The 20,322-nt window shown below is 51.5% G+C and overlaps 1 pseudogene across 1 annotated transcript in view; it reads right to left on the bottom strand.

The window, feature by feature from the left end:
• Positions 1 to 1,886: 1,886 nt before the first annotated feature.
• Positions 1,887 to 20,322, bottom strand: part of LOC144600824 (cartilage acidic protein 1-like) — a 122,483-nt pseudogene continuing 104,047 nt past the window's right edge. The window contains exons 4-11 of the transcript XR_013548187.1: positions 20,006 to 20,143; positions 16,955 to 17,043; positions 16,301 to 16,401; positions 14,446 to 14,614; positions 10,297 to 10,439; positions 8,601 to 8,643; positions 6,812 to 6,955; positions 1,887 to 4,002 (exon numbers count right to left, since the gene is read on the bottom strand). The product of XR_013548187.1 is annotated as a cartilage acidic protein 1-like (transcript). The remainder of the gene's footprint in view (positions 4,003 to 6,811; positions 6,956 to 8,600; positions 8,644 to 10,296; positions 10,440 to 14,445; positions 14,615 to 16,300; positions 16,402 to 16,954; positions 17,044 to 20,005; positions 20,144 to 20,322) is intronic.

Below are 20,322 nucleotides of genomic sequence, written 5' to 3'. Positions count from 1 at the left end.
AGATCTCAGATCTGAAATATTATGGCGTCGTTTTTCCAGCAAATCTGAGCGGATTTTTGTTTGTTTGTAGCGAAACGAGTAGGAAGATTTCCCTCCAACTTTGGGGCTATCTCCGTGAACGCTTTGCCTTTTGTTTCCGCGTCTGTGCCTGTCCTCATCGTCAGAGGGAATAATGACAGCGGGGATCGTAGAGGGGGTGACGGGGAGGGGTGTGGAGGACAGAGGTGTGGGTGGGTGACAAAGGGTGTAGGGACAGGGAGGTGCGGGGAGAAAATGAATGGAGTGGGGGAGGAGGACAGGGGAGCTGGGGATGAGAGTAGGTGGTCAAAGGGGTGGTGAGACAATGGGGGAAGAGGTGTGGGGAAAAGGGTGTGGGGAAGGACTGTGAGGGGATGGACATTGTGAGGCAGCCAGCCAGAGAGATGAGAGTCATACAGCATGGAAACAGGCCCTTCAGCCCAACTCGTTCATGCCGACCAAGATGCCCCATTTACATGAGTCCCACCTGGCCGCATTTGGCCCGTATCCCTCGATACCTTTCCTATCCATGTACCTGTCCAAATGTCTTATCTATTGTGATAGAATCTGCTTCAACTACCTCCTCTGGCAGCTTGTTCCATAAACCCACCACTCTCTGTGTGAAACTGTTGCCCCTCAGGTTCCTATTAAATCTTTTCCCTCAAGGAGGCTGCACTCCTGGACCCCAAATCTGAACACGATACTCCAGATGTGGCCTCACTTCTTGTATATCTTACCTTTAGACTATAGGGATACAGCGCCGAAACAGGCCCTTCAGCCCACCGGGTCTGTGCCAACCAGCCATCACTCCATACACTAGCACTATTCTACACGCTAGGGACAATTTACAATTTTACTGAAATCAATTAACCTCCAAACCTGTGTGTCTTCGGAGTGTGAGAGAAAACCTACGTGGTCACAGGGACAAAGCACAAACTCCATACAGCCAGCACCCGTGGATATATAAATAGATTAATGAATGATAGAACGATGGAAGGGAGGGAGGGACGAAGGCAGGAAGGACAATAGACAATAGACAATAGGTGCAGGAGGAGGCCATTCAGCCCTTCGAGCCAGCACCGCCATTCAATGCGATCATGGCTGATCACTCTCAATCAGTACCCCGTTCCTGCCTTCTCCCCATACCCCCTCACTCAGCTATCCTTAAGAGCTCTATCTAGCTCTCTCTTGAAAGCATCCAACGAACTGGCCTCCACTGCCTTCTGAGGCAGAGAATTCCACACCTTCACCACTCTCTGACTGAAAAAGTTCTTCCTCATCTCCGTTCTAAATGGCCTACCCCTTATTCTTAAACTATGGCCCCTTGTTCTGGATTCCCCCAACATTGGGAACATGTTTCCTGCCTCTAATGTGTCCAATCCCCTAATTATCTTATATGTTTCAATAAGATCCCACCTCATCCTTCTAAATTCCAGTGTATACAAGCCCAATCGCTCCAGCCTTTCAACATACGACAGTCCCGCCATTCCGGGAATTAACCTAGTGAACCTACGCTGCACGCCCTCAATAGCAAGAATATCCTTCCTCAAATTTGGAGACCAAAACTGCACACAGTACTCCAGGTGCGGTCTCACCAGGGCCCGGTACAACTGTAGAAGGACCTCTTTGTTCCTATATTCAACTCCTCTTGTTACGAAGGCCAACATTCCATTGGCTTTCTTCACTGCCTGCTGTACCTGCATGCTTCCTTTCAGTGACTGATGCACTAGGACACCCAGATCTCGTTGAACATCCCCTCTTCCTAACTTGACACCATTCAGATAATAATCTGCCTTTCTATTCTTACTTCCAAAGTGAATAACCTCACACTTATCTACATTAAACTGCATCTGCCATGTATCCGCCCACTCACACAACCTGTCCAAGTCACCCTGCAGCCTTATTGCATCTTCCACACAATTCACACTACCCCCCAGCTTAGTATCATCTGCAAATTTGCTAATGGTACTTTTAATCCCTTCATCTAAGTCATTAATGTATATCGTAAATAGCTGGGGTCCCAGCACCGAACCTTGCGGTACCCCACTGGTCACTGCCTGCCATTCCGAAAGGGACCCATTTATCCCCACTCTTTGCTTTCTGTCTGTCAACCAATTTTCTATCCATGTCAGCTAACTAGATAAATAAATAAATAGATAAATAAACCAATGGGTAGACAGATGAGGAAATAAATAAATAGATTAATGAATGAATGAACAAACGAATAAATAAATAAATAAGTGGATAAGTAAATGAGTAGGTAGATAGATAAATGTATGAATAAGATGGATGATAGGCCATGCTCTGTTTCACTCCTGCCATCGGGAAGAAAGTACGGGAGCCCAAAAACCGTAATGTCCAGGTTCAGAAGCAGCTTGTTCCCTACAACGATCAGGCTATTAAACACTACAACCTCCAACCTCCAAACAGGGTCTGAACAATATAGACCTGGGGGCATTGTTTTTATCTTTGCACTATTTTTGCTTTTATATATATATACTGAACTTTTTTGCTTGTTTATTCTGGGGGTTTACGGAGTTCTATGTTTACATATCTGTTGTGCTGTTGCGAGTAAGAACTTATTTGTTCTTTTTTGGGACATTTGCCGATAAACACTCTTGACTCTCTCTAGGTAAATATTGGAGAGATTGAGGATGAGGGGAATCAGGCACAGAAGCGGAGTTGAGGGCATCTGAGGTTGTGATGACTGGTGGGGTGGGGATTGCTGGAGAGGTCCTTGTGTTGGCCCCCAGCCCATGATGTCCTGCAGGCGAGGGTGAGGAGGGGAGGGGTGACACCAGCTTTGTTGCATGACACGTCCACCGTCAATGACGCCACCCGTGCATTAGCCGGCGACCTCGCGATGCATCTGTCTGCAGTTGTGTCCGAGACTCCATGCGATGCTCCTCCTGACCTTGGTGCCAAGAGACGGGGTCTTTCAGTACCAGGGACAGCTCCAGCCCAGGCTGCTCTAATGCCACAGGGCTGAGGAACACCATCGGACAGGGTTTGGAGACAGCGGCCGGTTTCGATGCCCGATCCCGCACAGAGCGACGCAGGGGACCAGACCTCGGCACGTACGGCCATCCGCCACACCTTGTCCCCACAGCCAACCAACGCTGGTCACAACTATCCCACCCAATATACCTTTATTAAGCTTAGTGTAGAGATAGTGTGCGTGTGTGTGTGTGAATGTATGAGTGAATATGGGTGTGAGTGAATGTGTGAGTGTGTCGGTATGGATAAATGTGTGTGCGTGTGTGTGTATGTTTGTGTGTGCATGTGTGTGTCTAAGCATGTATGTATGTGTGTGTACAAGGATGTGTGTGTGTATGTGTGTGTCTAAGCATGTATGTATGTGTGTGTACAAGGATGTGTGTGTGTGTGCATTTTATGTGTCTAAGCATGTACGTATGTATGTGTGTGTACAAGGGTGTGTGTGTGTGCATTTTATGTGTCTAAGCATGTATGTATGTATGTGTGTGTACAAGGGTGTGTGTGTGTGTGCATGTTGGGTGTGCATCAGGAGTGTGTGTGTGAAGGTTCCTCTGGTCACCACTGACTGGCCTTTGCGTTTATCCCTCTGGTGTCACACCACGTGGGCTTGGAGCTGACCACAGGGGCCGGGCTGTGCAGGGAGACCCCTTGCTCGATGGACGGTCGTGGGCTCCTCGGTCGGCCAATTTATCCGGAGTGTGTCTGCGCCGACCAGCGAGAGGCCACCAGCCAACAGAGAGAACGTTTGCTGTGGGTTTTCTTTCTTTTTTCGATTTGTTGCTTTCAGTTCAGTTCAAACCTTTGACAGCTCCGGCAGTGGAAGACAGAGGGGTCGGAGTGTCAGGTGGTCGTGGGGGGGGGGGGGCAGGAGAGGAGTTCAGGCACGGAGCCAGCAGACCAAGCCAGACAGCAGCACAACGGGCGGGTAGAGAGGGCAAGCGGGAGGCACGGATGACGACAACCCTCCTCCAAAGTACGCAACTTGAGCTGGTCAGAGAGGAGGAGAGGAAAGAAGGGAGAAGACAGCAGATAAATGGCAGACACCAAGAATTCAGATCTTTAGCTTAGTTTGGGTCAATCAATGACCATTAAGAATATCTAAACTAAACTAAACTAAATTAAATAGACTAACTAGAAACTAAACTTTTTAGTCTAGTAAGTTTAGTATAGTTTAGCTTAGAGATATCAATCAATGACCTTTGATATCTCTAAACTAAGTGTAGTTTAGTTATCAATGGTCATTGATTGACCATTAATACCTCTAAACTAAATTAAATTAATATAGTGCTGAAACAGGCCCTTCAGTCCACCGAGTCCACGGCTATCATCGATCTCCCATTCACACTAGTTCTATCCCACGTATTCATCCAGCCCCTACACACTAGGGGCATTTTACAGAGAACGATCAATCTGCAAATCTTGAGTAAAATAAAATGTTGGAAGTGTTGGTTGCCCTGCCACACGAAAGATGCCAGGCATCCCGCCTGGGATGGCGGGACTTTCATATGAGGAAAGACTGGATAGACTGGGCTTGTACTCGCTGGAATTTAGAAGACTGAGGGGGGATCTTATAGAAACATATAAAATTCTTAAGGGGTTGGAGAGGCTAGATGCGGGAAGATTGTTCCCGATGTTGGGGGAGTCCAGAACCAGGGGTCACAGCTTAAGGATAAGGGGGAAGTCTTTTAGGACCGAGATGAGAAAAAAATTCTTCACACAGAGAGTGGTGAGTCTGTGGAGTTCTCTGCCACAGAAGGTAGTTGAGGCCAGTTCATTGGCTATATTTAAGAGGGAGTTAGATGTGGCCCTTTTTGCTAAAGGGATCAGGGGGTATGGAGAGAAGGCAGGTACAGGATACTGAGCTGGATGATCAGCCATGATCATATTGAATGGCGGTGCAGGCTCGAAGGGCCGAATGGCCTACTCCTGCACCTATTTTCTATGTTTCTATGTTTCTATTAAGTTGGATAGAATACAGAGAAGATTCACAAGGATGTTGCCAGATCCCGAGGGCCTGAGCTGTAGGAAGAGGTTGAGCAGACGAGCACTCTATTCCTTGGAACACAGGAGGGTGAGGGGTGATCTAAAAGAGGTGTACAAAATCATGAGGGAATAGATAGGGTGAATGCAAAGAGTCTTTCACCCAGGTTAGGGGAATCAAGGCAGTTTTGTTTTTGTTTTAGTTCAGTTTATTGTCACGTGTACCGAGGTACAGTGAAAGGTTTATTGATGCGTGCTATCCCCAGTGATCGGAAAGACTAAGAAGAGTCTCGACCCAAAATGTCACCCATTCCATCGCTTCAGAGATGCTGCCTGCCACGCTGAGTTACTCCAGCTTTTTGTGTCTTTCAGCGGAAAGACTGTACATGATTACAATGTAGAGTTCACAGTGTACAGTTACAGGATAAAGGGAATAATGTTTAGTGCAAGATAAAGTCCTGTAGGGTCTGATTCAAGATAGTCCGAGGGTCTCCAATGAGGTAGATAGTAGCTCAGGACAGCTCTGTAGTTTGTGATAGGATGGTTCAGTTGCCTGATAACAGCTGGGAAGAAACGGTCCCTGAATCTGGAGGTGTGCGTTTTTCACACTAGTGTACCTCTTGCCTGATGAGGTAGTTGGAGCAGGTACTGCAACAACATTTAAAAGACATTAGGAAAGATTTGGAGGAACATGAAGGGTAGAGGGAGTGACCGGGGTGAGACTAGAAACCAATAACTGCTGACGTTGGTTTATACCAAAAATAGACGTAAAGTGCTGGAGTAACTCAGCGGGTCAGGCAGCATCTCTGGAGAAAAAGGGTGGGTGACGTGTCGGGTCGGGACCCTTCTTCAGAGTGAAGTGGCCTTACCGAGGCATTGTGAAGTGATAACAGATCATGATTTTATAGACCTCTATAAGGTCACCCCTCAGCCTCCCGTGCTCCAAGCAATAAAGCTTTACCCTGCCCAACCTCCAGCTCGGAGACTCGAGTCCCTGCAACATCCTAGTCCTTGGCATCGGTGGAGTTTGATAATCATACAGCACGGAAACAGGCCCTTCTGCCCATCATCTCCCACTTACACGAGTCCCACTTGCCTACGTAGTGCTCATATTCCTCAAAATCTTTCCTAATGTCTTTTAAACGTTGTTTTGTACCTGCCCCAACTACCTCCTCCGGCAGTTCGTTCCATACACCCACCACTCTCTGTGTGAAAAAGGTTGCCCCTCAAGTTCATATTAAATCCTTCCCCTCTCACCTTAAACCCATGTCCAACTTTAGATAGTTCCTCTGTCCCTCCCTTCCCCTCCTCCTTCCCAGATCTCCCTCTATCTTCCTGTCTCCACCTATATCCTTCCTTTGTCCCGCCCCCCCCTGACATCAGTCTGAAGAAGGGTCTCGACCCGAAACGTCACCCATTCCTTCTCTCCTGAGATGCTGCCTGACCCGCTGAGTTACTCCAGCATTTTGTGAATAAATACCTTCGATTTGTACCAGCATCTGCAGTTATTTTCTTATATTAAACCCATGTCCTCTGGTTCTTGATTCCCCTGCCCTAGGTTCACCCTATCTATTCCCCTCATGATTATATTCGACCTCTCGAATCCTGGCAACATCCTCTACCCTCTGTAGACTCACTTTATATTCCCCTCGTGATTTTATACACCTCTGTAAAGATGACCCCCTCATCCTCCTGCGCTCCAAGGAATAAAGTCCGAGCCTGCCCGACCTCACCCTGTAGCCCGGGCCCACGGGTGCTGGCCCCACCGTGGAGAGGGTGACCCTGGGCATCGGCGGAGGTTGGTGCGGACACTCACCCACGCATGCCGTCCCGTCCTCGTTGGGCTCGTAGCCCCGGCTGCACCTCCTGTTGGGGAGACACCTGTAGCCCCCGAAGGTGTTTATGCACGTGGGCCTGTTGCTGGGGCAAGGCCGGGGAAAGCGAGCGCACTCGTCCTCATCTGTGTGGGGGGCAGAGAGAGAGAGACTGGTACACTGGGCACGACCTACCCCTCCCTGGCACCCAGGAACACACACCCTTACAACACCACCGCTCCCTCGTTTTCAGCTCAATTTCTGACTTTGGTTCGTGGTTTTCTAGTTTTAGTATTTAGCCATACAGCGCGGAAACAGGCCCTTTGGACCACCGAGACCGCACCAACCAACGATCACCCCTTCACACTAGTTCTATGTTGTCCCACTTTCTTATCCACTCCCTGCGCACTAGAGGCAATTTACAGAGGGCCAATTAGCCTTCAAACCAGCACACAGGGCGGGAAGGTGGCACGGCGGTAGAGCTGCTGCCTTCGAGCACGTGCAGTGCTGAAGACCCGGGTTCGATCCTGACGGCAGCCGCTGTCAGTACGGGGTTTACACTTTCTTCCGATGACCGCGTGGGTTTTCTCAGAGATTTTCGGTTTCCTACCACACTCCAAAGATGTACAGGTTTGTAGGTTAATTGGCTTGATATAAGTGTAAATTGTCCCTAATGTGTGTAGGTTAGTGTTGGTGTGCAGGGATCGCTGGTCGGTGTGGACTCGGTGGGCTGAAGGGCCTGTTCCGTGCTGTATCTCCAAAAAAATGGGACCTGCACGCAGAGTCGCCTGGTTTGGGCACATCTTTGCTAATCTTTACCAAGATTTTGGACTATCTTTAATTGGTCTTTAATGGACTTTATCTTGCACTAAGCGTTATTCCCAATTATTGTGAACAATTTTGGGCCCCATATCTGAGGAAGGATGTGCTGGCATTGGAGAGGGTCCAGAGGAGGTTTACACGAATGATCCCAGGAATGATTGGGCTAACATATGATGAGCGTTTGTCGGCACTGGGCCTGTACTCGCTGCAGTTTAGAAGGATGAGGGGGGGGACCTCATTGAAACTTACCGAATAGCGAGGGGCTTGGATAGAGTGGATATGGAGAGGATGTTTCCACTAGTGAGACAGTCTAGGACCAGAGGTCATAGCATCAGAATAAAAGGATGTTCCTTTAGGAGGGAGATGAGGAGGAATTTCTTCAGTCAGATGGTGGTGGATCCATGGAATTCATTGCCACAGAAGGCTGTAGAGGTCAAGTCAATGGATATTTTCATGGCAGGAGAATGGGGTTGAGAGGGAAAGATAGATCAGCCATGATTGAATGGTAGAGTGGACTTGATGGGCCGAATGGCCTAACTCTGCTCCTATTACTTATCAAATTATGAATGGATTGATTGTGTCATGTATAGTCTTCGCTCCCTGTAGACCAAAGATACTAGAGGAACAAGATAGACCACTCGACCCTACAAACCGTAGTATGTCATGACGCCATTTTAGTAGGCAGAAACTTGCAGAAACGTTTAAAAAGAAAAATAACAAAAATCAGTGAATTGACAGATGAGATATATTCTGCATTTTAATGGTATCATCACACATACTGTTCTCCCAAAACACTGATTACACTGCCAGAGGCATAACGAACGGCGGGTTTTGCCTACTAAAATAGCTCCTTTGCGAACTACACTTCAGTATAGGCGATTTTCAATGGACTGGTCCATCTTGTTCCTCTAGTATCTTTGCTGTAGACAGGGTCTGGAGGGTGTGAGTGTCGATGAGGTCATGACTCACCTGTACATCGTCCTCTTCTGTCAGCTGTGAATCCTCGCCCACACTGAAAAAGACAGGACATTTGTCTTTAGAGAAGTAGGTGAGGCCACATTTAGAGTATTGTGTTCAGTTCTGGGCACCGTGCTATAGGAAAGATATTGTCAAGCTGGAAAGGCTACAGAGAAGATTTACGAGGATGTTGCCAGGGCTGAACTATAGGGAGAGGTTGAGTAGGCTGGGACTCTATTCCCTGGAGCGCAGGAGGATGAGGGGTGATCTTAGAGAGGTGTATAAAATCATGAGAGGAATAGATCGGGAGTCTCTTGCCCAGAGTAGGTGAATCGAGGACCAGAGGACATAGATTTAAGGTGAAGGGGAAAAGATTTGATAGGAATCTGAGGGATTACATTTTCACACAAAGGGTGGTGGGTGCATGGAACAAGCTGCCAGACGAGGTAGTTGAGGCAGGGACCATCCCAGCATTTAAGAAGCAGTTGGACAGGTACATGGATAGGACAGGTTTGGAGGGATATGGGCCAAACGCAGGCAGGTGGGACTAGGGTAGCTGGGACATGCTGGCCGGTGTGGGCAAGTTGGGCCGAAGGGCCCGTTTCCACGCTGTATTATTCGGTGACTCTATGAAACGGGAATGTAAAATCACGCAACGTCCTGCCACGTTCTGCATAGGGAACCTTCTAGATGGCAGCGAGGGAGGTGCCGCGGCGGCGGAACCGGGAACTGGCTGGGCGACACGAAGCCAGGCTCGGCGGACCGGGGCACCGGGAGCCACCGGAGACGTCGGACGCGAGGAGCAAGGGCCGGTGGGACGGTGAAGCCTCCAGCGCCTTCAAGGTCGGCTGCAGGAGGAACCACGGGAACACCAAGATGGCCGGGCGAGGAGACAAGAGCGGCAAAGACCACGGAGGAAGGCCCAGCAGGAGCCAGATGTTGACCGGGATCAGGAACCGCTGCAGTAGACCGAGCGTGCGGGCCAACTGGACTAAAACTACAGGGCACAGGTTTAAAGTCACGGTGGAAAGTGGAGGGACCTCGGGGGGCAACCTTTTCACTCAAAGGTTGAGAGAGAGAGAGAGAGAGAGAGAGAGAGGAGGAAAGAAGGGTGGGGGGGACAGAGAGGTTGGGTGGGGGAGGGGGAGAGTGGGGGAGGGGGAGAGAGGTAGCGAGAGGAGGAGGTAAGGAGAGAGAGAGGGAGGGAGAGAGAGATAGGTGGAGGTAGGAAGACTGTTAGAAGAGAGAGTTTGAGAGTGAGGGAGAGGGTGAAAGAGAGTGGGGTTGTGAGTGTGAGAGAGAGAGAGGGTGAGAGAGAGAGATTGAGAGAGAGAGAGAGAGAGAGAGAGAGAGCAAGAGAGAGAGGAGGTTGAGAGAGAGGAGGTTGAGAGAGAGGAGGTTGAGAGAGAGAGGGTTGAGAGATAGACAGAGAGGCAGGTTGACAGAGGCAGGTTGAGGCAGAAGTTTGGAGAGAGAGAGGGGGGCAGAGTTGAGAGACCATGAAGTACACAGAGGCTCCTGGATGTGGCAAGAGAGCTGTCGAGGTTCACCCAGCGAGGGTTAGCAGCAGAGAGGGACAGAGTATCTGTGCTGCTCCGGATCACTGGGGTGAGGAGGGTCACTGAGGGCAGAGTGGGGGAGCGAGGGGGTGGGGGAGCGAGGGGGTGGGGGAGCGAGGAGTGGCGAGGACGCCCGGCAGTTTGCGTACCTCGATGTCCAGACTGCCAGCCTGCGCTCCCTCTTGCGGGAAGGGCACTTCGATGGTGGAGTTGAGCTCGGTGAGGACCACGGGTCTGGAGGAGAAGCTTCCACCTGGCCAGGTCACCTCCAGGTGAGTTGCCACGTCCTTCCCTGTCAGCCGTGGAGCAGAGGTTGTCTGATCAGCAACGTTGGATAAAGAGAGGAACGGACTAGAGACAGCAGGTGGGACTAGCGTAGCTGGGACATGTTGGCCGGTGTGGGCAAGTTGGGCCTGTTTCCACGCTGTGTCACTTTAAGACTCTATGACCAGCAAACACCCCCTCCCTGGCGCAGGCAACTCTCCACTCGGGTGTGAGTTAACCCACAGAAGTGTGAAAACGCACACCTACCGTCCATCGACTCCATCTACACTTCACGCTGCCTCGGCAAGGCCACCAGCATAACCGAGGACTGCTCTCATCCCGGTCACTCCCTCTTCTCCCATCAGGCAAGAGGTACAGAAGTGTGAAAACGCACTCCTCCAGATTCAGGGACAGTTTCCTCCCAGCTGTTATCGTGCAACTGAACCATCCTCTCACCAGCTAGAGAGCGGTCCTGACGGCACGGTAGCGCAGCGGTAGAGTTGCTGCTTTACAGCGAATGCAGCGCCGGAGACTCAGGTTCGATCCTGACTACGGGTGCTGCACTGTAAGGAGTTTGTACGTTCTCCCCGTGACCTGCGTGGGTTTTCTCCGAGATCTTCGGTTTCCTCCCACACTCCAAAGACGTACAGGTATGTAGGTTAATTGGCTGGGTAAATGTAAATGTAAAAATTGTCCCTAGTGGGTGTAGGATAGTGTTAATGTACGGGGATCACTGGGCGGCACGGACTTGGAGGGCTGAAAAGGCCTGTTTCCGGCTGTATATATATGATATGATGATATGAACCATCCTCTCACCAGCCAGAGAGCGGTCCTGACCTCCCATCTGCCTCATTGCAGGCCCTCGGCCTATCTTTCCATTTCTGACCCTTTCTGTGACTTAAAATTAGCGTTTTCTCCCTTTCCCAGTCCTGGTGAAGAGTCTTGGACCAGCAACCGTGGGTCGGTTTCTGTTTCCACAGATGCTGCCGGACCCCCTGGGCGTTGCCAGCACATTCTGCTTTTTGTTTTGGATTTGCGACATCTGCTGGGTTTTTTTCCCCCCGATTTCCCGGGACCTTTGGGCGCTGGCGCCGAGACGTGAACTTTGCCTGGGAAAGTTGGGAGAGGGCCATGGATAAGGTACAGGGCTCTCGGGAAGTGACAAATTAAGACCTAAATCAGTTGAACAGAAAGGAACTGCAGATGCTGGTTTAAACCGAAGATAGACACAAAGTGCTGGAGTAACTCAGCAGGGACAGGCAGCATCTCTGGAGAGAAGGAATGGGTGACGTTTTGGGTCGAGACCCTTCGTCAGTCTGAAGGTGGGTCACGGCCCGAGACATCACCCATTCCTTCTCTCCAGAGATGCTGCCTGTCCCCGCTGAGTTACTCCAGCACTTTGTGTCTAAATCAATTGAGAAAATTAATGACCACTACATGTAAAGGCACTTCACATATTTATTTTACCTCAATAAAATATGCTGCTCTAACTGTCCGATACTGTAATTTAATACGGCATCGGCATAATTTAATCCTTAAAGCATTTTTTATGAGGTCCTCTTATATTTTTAAGGGGGGGGGGGGGGGAGGTTTGGATTTATAGAAGGCCAGCCCTTCTCTGTTCAACTACTATTTAATTTACTTGTCCAGAATAAAACTGAAGATTTACTAATAGGAACCAGCTCCATAATTCTCTGCCCGGCTCACTGCTTGAATTCATTCTCACAGTGTGAACACAAGCAACTCCAAGCTTGGCACAATGTGGTTTTGGGTCTTAATGGAGTGGGTGATTATTTTGCCCAGGGAATGCCCCGCGGGCTTTGGGAAAAACACCAACTGGAAATATCCAGTGATTGCCAACCGTCTAACTCTCTCGGCCTTCATCAGCCGGAGTATTGAGCATAGAAATTGGGAGGTCACGTTACAGTTGTATAAGACGTTGGTGAGGCCGCAATTAGAGTATTGTGTTCAGTTCTGGGCACCATGTTATGGGAAAGATGTTGTCAAGCTGGAAAGGGTACCGAGAAGATTTGCGAGGACGTTGCCAGGACTAGAGGGTCTGAGCTACAGGGAGAGGTTGGGCAGGCTGGGACTACTCAGCACAGGAGGACGAGGGGTGTACAAAATTATAGAGGTGTACAAAATCATGAGAGGAATAGATTGGGTAGATGCACAGTCTCTTGCCCAGAGTAGGTGAATCGAGGATCAGAGGACACAGGTTTAAAGTGAAAAGGAAAGATTTAGTAAGAATCTGAGGGGTAACCTTTTCCACACAAAGGGTGGTGGGTGTATGGAACAAGCTGGTAGAGGAGGTAGTTGAGGCTGGGACTGTCCTAATGTTTAAGAAACTGTGAGACAGGTACATGGATAGGACAGGTTTGGCGGGATATGGACGGGCAGGTGGGACTAGTGTAGCTGGAACATGTTGGCCGGTGTGGGCAAGTTGGGCCATAGGGCCTGTTTCCACACTGTATCACTCCATGACTCTATAACTCCCCTTCCCATTCCCACACTGACCTCTCTGTCCTGGGCCTCCTCCATTGCCATACCCCCTCACCTCCCTTCTCTTTCCCCTGCCCTCCCCCATCCCATTGCACACAACCCTCCCAGCCACCCTGCTCCTTACCCCTCCTCTGTACGCTCATCTCCCATTCCCATCGTTCCCCCATTGCTCTTTCACCTCCCTTCTCTTTCCCCTTCCCCAATCCCCTTCCACCCATATCCCTCCTTCCAGCTTTACATTTCACTCCTCCTCTTCTCACCTTATCCAACACCCTTTAATCTCCTTTTCATCTCCAGCCTTTGCCACTCAGTACCAGAGCGGCGGCGCTCCCTCAGCACTGACCACAAGACCCAACCTGCTTCCATTGGCTCCATTGGGATTGTGACTCAATCCCCTCTCCCCATGCTGAATACAGAGGTGTAGTCAACGACTTTGTTGAGTGCTGTGGGTCGAATCACCTGCAGCTCAACACCGACAAGACTAAGGAGCTAATGGTGGACTTTAGGAGGAGAGGAACACCCCTGTCCCCTGTCTCCATCAATGGTGTGGATGTGCAGTTTACCAAGGAGCACAAATACCTTGGAGTTTACCTGGACAGTAAACTGGACTGGTCCAGGAACGCTGAGGCCCTGTACAAGAAGGGACAGAGCCGGCTGTACTTTCTGAGGAGGCTCCGCTCCTTCAACGTCTGCAGTAAGATGCTGCAGATGGTCTACCAGTCGGTGGTAGCCAGTGTCATCTTCTTCACTGTCATGCGCTGGGCAGCAGGGCGAAGGCCGCGGACGCCAACAGGATTAACAAACACATCAGGAAGGCTGGCTCCGTCCTGGGGGTGGAGTTGGATTCATGGGAGGGGGTCTTGGAGGGGAGGATGCTCCTCAAACTGCAGAGCATCCTGGACAATACAGCTCACCCCCTCCATGACTCACTGGTCAACCTGAGGAGTACCTTCAGCAACAGACTGGTTCCACCAAGATGCAGGACAGAAGGCCACAGGAGATCATTTTTCCCTGTGGCTATTAAACTGTACAACAACTCCTTCTGTCGTGGGGTAGACTGAGACTGACTCCCCCTCCCCCCTCCCCAATCTTTGCACATCCCCAATCCTTTCAACTCGTCACTTTGATTTCATGTATCTTGTGTTTTATGACTGTTGGCAGACCAATTTCCCTCCTGGGATAAATAGAGTTCTATTGCATCCTAGAGTGTTGAAAGGAAATGCGGATGCCAGTTTACACCAAAGATAGAAACAAAAAGCTGGAGTAGCTCGTCGGGCCGGGCCGGGCCGGGCCGGGCAGCTAATCTAGACAGAAGGAAGAGGTGACATTTCGGGTCGAGACCCTTCTTCAGTCTCAACCTGAAACGCCACCGATTCCTTTTCTCCACAGATGCTGGCTGACCCACTGAGTTACTCCAGCATTTCATGCCTACCTCCCCTTGCTGGGCGCATCGACCGTGGCGGACGCGCGCTGGGGATGGAAGGTTCCGGAAGACGGTGGGTGGGTGGGTGGGCCGCGCTCTCCTGACCTACCCAGCCCGAAGTGGGCGACGGGTTCCATCTCGCACAGGTACCCCGAGCCGCCGTCGATGATGCGTAGCTGAGGTCCACTCCCCCTGGTGTACACCACCACCTTTGCCCCTCGGGCAAACGCCCCAAAGCTGGTGCGGGGAATGACCCGCAGCCAGCTGTTGCCCGAGCCCTGCAACCAAAAAACCACAAGACGCACAGATTTAACGTGGACGGAACAAAACGACACAGGATGCTGGAGTAACTCAGTGGGTCAAACAGCATCTCCGCAGATAGACACAAAGTGCTGGAGTAACTCAACGGGTCGGCCAGCATCTCCGGAGATAGACACATTAGTGCTGGAGTAACTCAGCGGGTCGGCCAGCATCACTGGAGATCGACACAAAGTGCTGGAGTAACTCAGTGGGTCAAACAGCATCTCCGCAGATAGACACAAAGTGCTGGAGTAACTCAGTGGGTCAAACAGCATCACTGCAGATAGACAAAGAATGCTGGGGTAACTCAACGGGTCAAACAGCATCACTGGAGATAGACACAAAGTGCTGGAGTAACTCAGCGGGTCAGGCAGCATCTCTGGAGAAAAAGAAATAGATGACGTTTTCGGGTCGAAACCTTAATTCCCGTCACAGAGAACCTCTTCAAAGTAGACACACCTTGAGGAGATTTCACAATGGTGCAGGCAAAATGTGTAGGAAGGAACTGCAGATGGTGGTTGACACTGAAGATAGACACAGAATGGTGTAACTAGGTGCACAGGTACATATTCATCAGTATAGAAGATGGGCTCATGTTTCAGTTATATATAGAGGTCATGTTTCAGTTAAATAAGACCACATTTAGAGTATTGTGCTAAGTTCTGACCATCTTGGTATAGGAAAGTTATCAAGCTGGAAAGGATGCAGAGAAGATTTACGAGGAAGTTGCCAGAGGTCGAAGGCCTGAGCTACAGGGAGAGGTTGGGCAGGCTAGGATTCTATTCCGTGGAGCACAGGAGGCTGAGGGGTGATCTTATAGAGGTGTACAAAATCATGAGAGGAATAGATCAGGTAGACGCACAGAGTCTCTTGCCCAGAGTAGGGGAATCGAGAACAAGAGGACTTGGGTTTAAGGTGAGGGGGAGAAAGATTTAAGAGAAACACTTTTTCTTAAACAAAGGGTGGTAGGTATATGGAACGAGCTGCTGGAGGAGGTAGTTGAGGCAGAATGTTTGGACAGGTACATGGATAGGACAGGTATAGCGAGATATGGGCCAAATGCAGGCCGGTGGGACTGGTGTAGATGGGACATGTTGGTCAGTGTGGGCAAGTCGGGTAGAAGGGCCTGTTTCCACGCTGCATGAACCTATATGACCTCTATATGATCTATAGAGTATCATCATTATCTCTGGGGATAGACACAAAAAGCTGGAGTAACTCAGCAGGACAGGCAGCATCTCTGGAGAGAAGGAATGGGCGATGTTTCGGATCAAGACCCTTCTTCAGACCGGTTAGGGATAAGGGAAACGAGAGATATAGACGGTGATGTGGAGAGATAAAGAACAATGAATAAAAGATATGCAAAGAAGTAACGATGATAAAGGAAACAGGCCATTGTTATCTGTTAGTAGGGTGAAAACGAGAAGCTAGTGTGACTTGGGTGGGGGAGGGATAGAGAGAGAGAGAGGGAATGCAGGGGCTACCTGAAGTGAGAGAAATCAATATTCATACCACTGGGCTGTAAGCTGCCCAAGCGAAATATGAGAAGCTGTTCCTCCAATTTGTTTCGTGTCCGGGCCCTTCTTCTGGGCCTGTGCTGGCCCTGATCTTGTGGAGGTTGTACAGCTGCCTGCGTGGCAGGAACAGGGAGTAGTGGCACTGACCTGCGTTACTCTGTAAACGGAGAGAGGCTGTGCCCTGGACTCGCCATGAGCGATGATGAGATCCAGCTTCCCATCGCCATCAAAGTCTGTCGCCACCGCACCTGCCGGAGGGAGGAACGCAAGGACCGACCGGTGAGGACTCACCACGCCAGGGACCCGTGTTCAATCCCAACCTCGGGTGCTGTGTGTGTGTGTGTGTGTGTGTGTGTGTGTGCGTGTGTGCGTGTGTGCGTGCGTGTGTATGCGTGTGTGTGTGGAGTTAGCACGTTCTGTGGATGTGAGTGGATGTGGAGAAGATGTTTGACTAGTTGGAGAGTCTAGGACCAGAAGGCACAGCGAGGTAGAGGATGAGAGAGGGAGAGGAATGGAGAGCGAGACTGAGGGAGGGAGGGAGTGAGGGCAAGAGAGTGAGTGAGAGGTGGAGTGATATTACAGACGGTGAGAGAAGATAGGAATAGAGAACGAGAGAGAGTGAGGGAGGGAAGGAGGGAGGGAGGGAGGGAGGAGGGAGAGTGAGAGTGAGCAGGTAAGGAAGGGGGAGATGGAGAGAGGGAGGGAGCGAGGTGAGAGTGTGTGTTCAAGCCCGTGTGGGGAGCAGGGAATGGGTACGACAAGGGCGGACACACAGCCCCACCCCTGGCCCAGCGTCTGGACCTCACCCGTCCCTTTGTCCGGTTGGCTCGGGCCGCATCCCCACGTTGACCTCCTTGATCAGCGGATCTGCTCCTTCCCGGTGAGACACTCTGTAGATTGGCCAAAGCACGACTTAGTCATACAGTCATACAACGCCCATTCCCGCCCAACATGTCCCATCCACATTAGCCCCCACCTGCCCGCATTTGGCCCACATCCCTCTAAACCTGTCCTATCCAATGCACCTGTCTAAATGTTTCCTTAAACATTGCAATAGAAGCTGCCTCAACTACCTCCTCCAGCAGCTCGTTCCGTACACCCACCACCCTTTGTGTGAAAAATTTACCCCTCAGGTTCCTATTAAAAACTTTCCCCTCTCACCTTAAACCCTTTGTCCCCTGGTTCTTGATACCCCCCATTCTGTGCGTTTACCCAATCTATTCTGTCTCATGATGTTATACACGCTCTATAAAAAGCAATGTCCTAGCCTGCCTCATCCTCTCCCGATATCTCAGGGCCTCGAGTCCTGGCGCCCATCCTTGTGAATCCTCCTCTGCACCCAAGGCAAGGATCATTCCTCCTGAGGACCACCTTGAACCACTGATGCGGCTGGTGTTCCAGCAGACCAGACCAGTGCACAACCAGATAACACAGAGGGGAACGGCAGACTTTCTCTGCAACACAGGAGGGTTAATCGCAGCTGGTAGAGACGCTGCCTCACAGCGTCAGAGATCCGTGGTTCGATCCTGACCTCGGGTGCTGCTCTGCGTGGAGTTTGCACGTTCTCCCTGTGACCGCGTGGGTTTCCTCCCACACTCCAAAGATACGTGGGTTTGTAGGTTAATTGGCTCCTAGTGTGTAGGGGATGGAGGTGAAAGTGGGATAGCATAGGACTAGTGTGATCGATAGTCCGAAGGGGCTTGTTTCCATACTGCATCTCTAAACTAAGAAAAATCTCAAAGATTTTGTAATTTAATTAATGATTGATGGACTCTTTTCATTGGACAACAAAGTGCAGGAGTAACTCAGCGGGTCAGGCAACATCTCTGGAGAAAAAAGGATGGGTGATCCTTCAGATTCAGGACCCTTCTCCATACTGGACCCCGGTTCTGTTTCCATGCTGTATCTCGAGAAGAAAACCCTCCCAGATATCTGCCCCTCCCCTAGCCTTGACCCCCGTAACATCCCATCCCTGATCCCAATCGCCCATCCTTGCCACTCTGATCTTTAGTTGCCTGGCCTTTAGCCACTTGGCCCACTGCTTCCTAGGACAGTGCTCCAATGAATAGCCCAGAGATATCTCACTGTTGTGTCAGCCTGCTCGCAGTACCCACGCCTACCAGCAGAGTGAGCCAGTGCACCAGCCAGAGCTCAGGAAAACCCACTCATAGATTCACGCTGCAGGGAAACAGGCCCTTCGGCCCAACTCTTCCCTGCCCACCAAGGTGCCCCGTCTAAGCTAGTCCCATTTGCCCACGTTAGGCCCCCTATCTCTGTAAACCTCAGACATGCAGGCTTGGCTTCTGTAACTTAGTTTATAGTTTAGTATGGTTGTCACGTGCCCAGGGGTACGATTGAAAAGCTTTTTGTTGCGTGCTATCCAATCACAGCGTAAAGACTATACATGATTACAATGGGTTTTTCTCCGGGTTTCTCTTCTTTCCTCCCACGCTCCAAAGACAAGGAGGTGTGCAGGTTAATTAGCTTTGGTGAAAATGTAAATTGCCCCCTAGTGCGTAGGATGGGTGCTAGTGTACAGGGATCGCTGGTCGGCACGGACTAGGTGGGCCGAATGTCCTGTTTGCACGTTGTATCAGGTCTAAAGTCTGCATTTGCTCAGTGATTCAATGAGACTTTATTGTGACATGTGTCTAGTTGCAGTGAAATGCTTTGCTTTTGCATACGGCCCGGTAAAATCATGCACAGACCTCACTCACCCAGGCAATAGACAATAGACAATAGGTGCAGGAGTAGGCCATTCAGCCCGTCGAGCCAGCACCGCCAGCAGTACACAAGAGTTTCTGGCACCGACAAAGTTACAAAAAGGTCATCGAACAGTCTATATATTACCTCTTAGTGTCGAACCAGGCCTATCTATGGCAGCAGGCGGCAGCAGACCGCCCCCCTGCCAGGCCCCCCCCTTTGTTCTCGGTGGCTAACGCCCCACCTCCCAGCACCCCCCTTCATTCTCGGTCCCAGCCCCCCCCCCCCCCCCCCCCCCCCCCCCCCCCGTCAGAACCCCCCATCGTTCTCGGCAGTCCCCCTGCCGAGAGCCCAATGTCCCCGGGTGGTCCCCCCGCCAGGTTGCTCTTGGCAACCACCCCCCCTTCACTCTCGGCGACCCCCCCCTCACTCTCGACGGCCCCCCTCACCCTCACTCTCGGCGCCCCCCCCTCACTCTCGGCATCTCCCCCCCCTCGCTCTGCCTAGAGGGGGGCTGCCTAGAGTGAGGGCCCCCCCCCTTGCTCTCGGCGGTCCCTTGCTCTCGGGGCCCCACCCTCTCGGTGCCCCGCCCACTCTCGGTGCACCCCCCACTCTCGGTGCCCCCCCCCCCATGCTCTCGGCGACCCTCCCTCACTCTCGGCATCTCCCCCCTCACTCTCAGAGCCCCCCCCCCCCTCACTCTCAGAGCCCCCCCCCCCCCCCTCAACTCTCGGCGACCCTCCCTCACTCTCGGCAGCCCCCCCCTTGTTCTCAGCGCCCCCCCCTCACTCTCAGAGCCACCCCCCCTCACTCTCGGCATCTCCCCCCCTCACTCTCGGCGCCCCCCCATACTCTCGGCGACGCCCTACTCTCGGACACTCTCGGCGCCCCCCCCCTTGTTCTCAGCACCCCCCCCCTCACTCTCAGAGCCACCCCCCCTCACTCTCAGAGCCACCCCCCCTCACTCTCGGCCCCCCCCCCCCTCGCTCTCGACTGCCACTACAGGGAGAGTGGTGGAAGTAGATTGTCCTCAGTAAGCTCCTCAAGGACTGGTACTGGGAAGGGCAGGGTTGAGAGGGGTTCGGGCCAGACGCTGAGATTAAACCTGGCCGGGGAGGTCGGTGGGAAGGCACGGGGTCGGGGACCTACCTGAAGAGACGATTGGACGAGGAGCCTCGGTAGGCGATGTTGTTGAAGAACACCTCGAGTTCCTGGTCGTTGTCAAAGTCGGGCCGCTATCACCGTCCGCACGGGCGAGGCCAACGCAAAGGCCTGCGTGGCGATGTTCTGTAGAAAGACCAGGCCCAGGGGATCAATAAACAACTGGTCCACCATGTTGACTGCGCACGAAGATGGCACCAATCCATTCAAAGGCGGAGGCATTGGCGAAAAGGGACATAGGGTCGGACAGCACAGAAACAGGCCCTTTGGTCCAACTCATCCATGCTGACCAAGAGGCCCCCCAT

This window comes from Rhinoraja longicauda, chromosome 16 (genome assembly GCF_053455715.1).
Source record: "Rhinoraja longicauda isolate Sanriku21f chromosome 16, sRhiLon1.1, whole genome shotgun sequence".
Classification (NCBI taxonomy): domain Eukaryota; kingdom Metazoa; phylum Chordata; class Chondrichthyes; order Rajiformes; family Arhynchobatidae; genus Rhinoraja; species Rhinoraja longicauda.
The sequence above is the reverse complement of the archived record's forward strand: the minus strand, read 5'-3'. Positions and strand labels throughout refer to the sequence as shown.